Source organism: Penaeus chinensis, chromosome 39, assembly GCF_019202785.1.
Source record: "Penaeus chinensis breed Huanghai No. 1 chromosome 39, ASM1920278v2, whole genome shotgun sequence".
Classification (NCBI taxonomy): Eukaryota; Metazoa; Arthropoda; class Malacostraca; order Decapoda; family Penaeidae; genus Penaeus; species Penaeus chinensis.
The window spans coordinates 19,196,949-19,199,448 of NC_061857.1; the positions used below are offsets into that span (position 1 = coordinate 19,196,949).

A 2,500-nucleotide genomic window follows, 5' to 3' on the forward strand; every position below is an offset into this window, starting at 1 on the left:
CATTATTGTTGCTGATATTATTTAATCTTCATTATCATCATTATTATTACTGTTATTAGGAATACTGCTGTTAATGATAATAATAACGATAACTGATAGATAATACACATAAAATATATATCATTATTATCATTACCATTATGATCCCTATTGTCACTGTCGTTGTATACTCATTATATCTAGTATTTTTGTTGTTGTTGATATCAATATTACGCACGTTATAGATATCTCTTTCTTTTTTTCTCTTCTTTTTACTTATCCATATATATTTCAAAATTTCATGGTATAATCTGATTTTCCCGTGTTCTTTGTTTTCGTTACTTGAAAAAATATACGATTGTGGTTGATAATTTCAATACAAATTTCATAGAATTAATTCCTCCCCGGAAGGCCGCTTGGCTGTTCCCTGAGCAGTTTTCCTCCCCAGTAGAGATACTAACAACTGGAGACTTCTTTAACTATTAGTGAAGTATCCTACAGTTGTATGTTGCTTAATTCAACATCTGGGAACTTATTAACCAGCTTAGGATTTATCGAAGAATCTAGTTCCATTTCTTGGCATATCCCCGTCCATTATACAATAATACTATACAATAATAATATACAGTCATAAGATACTTATGCACAATAATACTGATTATAATAATGATCACATTATTTGTAATAATGTTAACAATGATAATAATAATAGTAGCAATGATAATAATAATAATGATGATGATAATAAAAATTATGAAAATAATAATGATGATAGTAATAATAATAATAATGATAATAATAATAATGATATTGATAACAATAATAACAATGATGCTTCCATACTTTCTATACTTTCGCCCTACTATTGCCAAAAGCCAAAATAAAAAGTAACTCTTCATTTTCTTCTCCGGTTTTGCCTTAAGATTCTCCCCATTTCACAAAATATGGAATGCTTAAGACAACGGGTCATTTGATGAAATATGAAACCTTTCACAGGAGTGAGGCTTAGGTATTCTCAGATATTATTGTTATTATCAATATCTTGAATATCATCATCATCCTGTTGTTTTACTGTCATCATCATTATCATATCACAATCATTATTATCATTATCATAATTCTTATTATTTATTATCAACCTTTCATTATCCATATTATCACAATCACTCCTGTTTTACTTTCGTATTTACCACTAGTGTTATCATAACATTTATTAGTATTTTCTTTTTTTCGCATTATTATTTTCTTTTTCATCTATCAAGTGAATTCTCTGAAATTTCATTTTTCAAACGTAAAACGAGGCAATGGCAGTCGATTAAAGATTCATATAAAAAAATGTAAGTGTACAGTACAGTGTGTGTGCGTGTGTGTGTGTGTGTGTGTGTGTGTGTGTGTGTGTGTGTGTGTGTGTGTGTGTGTGTGGCGTGTGTGTGTGTGTGTGTGTGTGTGCGTGTGTGTGTGTGTGTGTGTGTGTGTGTGTGTGTGTGTGTGTGTGTGCTTGAGAGAGAGAGAGAGAGAATGTGTGTGCGCAAGTGAATATATGCAAAATTCTTTACGAATATTTTGTTCCATGCTCTCTCTCTCTCTCTCTCTCTCTCTCTCTCTCTCTCTCTCTCTCTCTCTCTCTCTCTCTCTCTCTCTCTCTCTTTCTGTCTGTCTACCTATCTATATTCATTATCCCTATCGATCTCTCTATCTTTTCTTTCATTTTCAAACAGATAAATAAAAATGCCTTTCTTACTGCAGTTTCAATATGTTACGATCCCACGCTAAGATATATATATATATATATATATATATATAAATATATATATATATATATATACTATTAACAGAATGCCATCGGTACAGGCCATCCTTTATAAAAATAAATAAAGAAAGAAAGAAATAGAAATAATAATAATAATAATACAAATAAAATAAACAAATATATATATATATAGAAATAAATCAATCTTTTATAAGTACAATAAGCGCTTATTTGCCCAATTTATGTGATTGTGGCTCACGGCTTTTATGCCCTTGTGTTCGTGCCGCGTGGCTACCATTTACTCACTCCCCCCAAATTTATTTCCATTCATAAATACCTCTCGCCATAATCATTCATCATGTCGATATCATGTCAAATCCCAGTATTTTATCCATTTTACAACAGTTTTCAAAAGAGAGGACGAGATCTCTGTTTTTACGATTTTACAAGGTAAAATTTGGGAATTAAACGAAAATTGTAACAAAACGTGAAACTTTGGAACGAAACGAAAATTATGATCATGATTATGAAATTCCCTTAAAGTATTTAAACTGTTGGGAAACAATACCAGTGACAAGGTATGTATACCTGTGCCTGTGCGCGCGCGTGCGTGTGTGTGTGTGTGTGTGTGTGTGTGTGTGTGTGTGTGTGTGTGTGTGTGTGTGTGTGTGTCTGAAGTTGTATCTGTGTTTCATAGAGTTGTGCGTCTTTATGTTAGTCTGTTCCACAATGAGAAAGAAGAGGAAAAAGAGAAACACAGGCAGAGACACA

At 31.8% G+C, this 2,500-nt stretch overlaps 1 protein-coding gene across 7 annotated transcripts in view; it reads right to left on the reverse strand.

The window, feature by feature from the left end:
• The window catches only part of LOC125046524 (diacylglycerol kinase theta-like), a 71,416-nt gene that overhangs the window by 33,256 nt on the left and 35,660 nt on the right, over nucleotides 1–2,500 (reverse strand). The gene's annotated exons all lie outside the window — the stretch shown is intronic.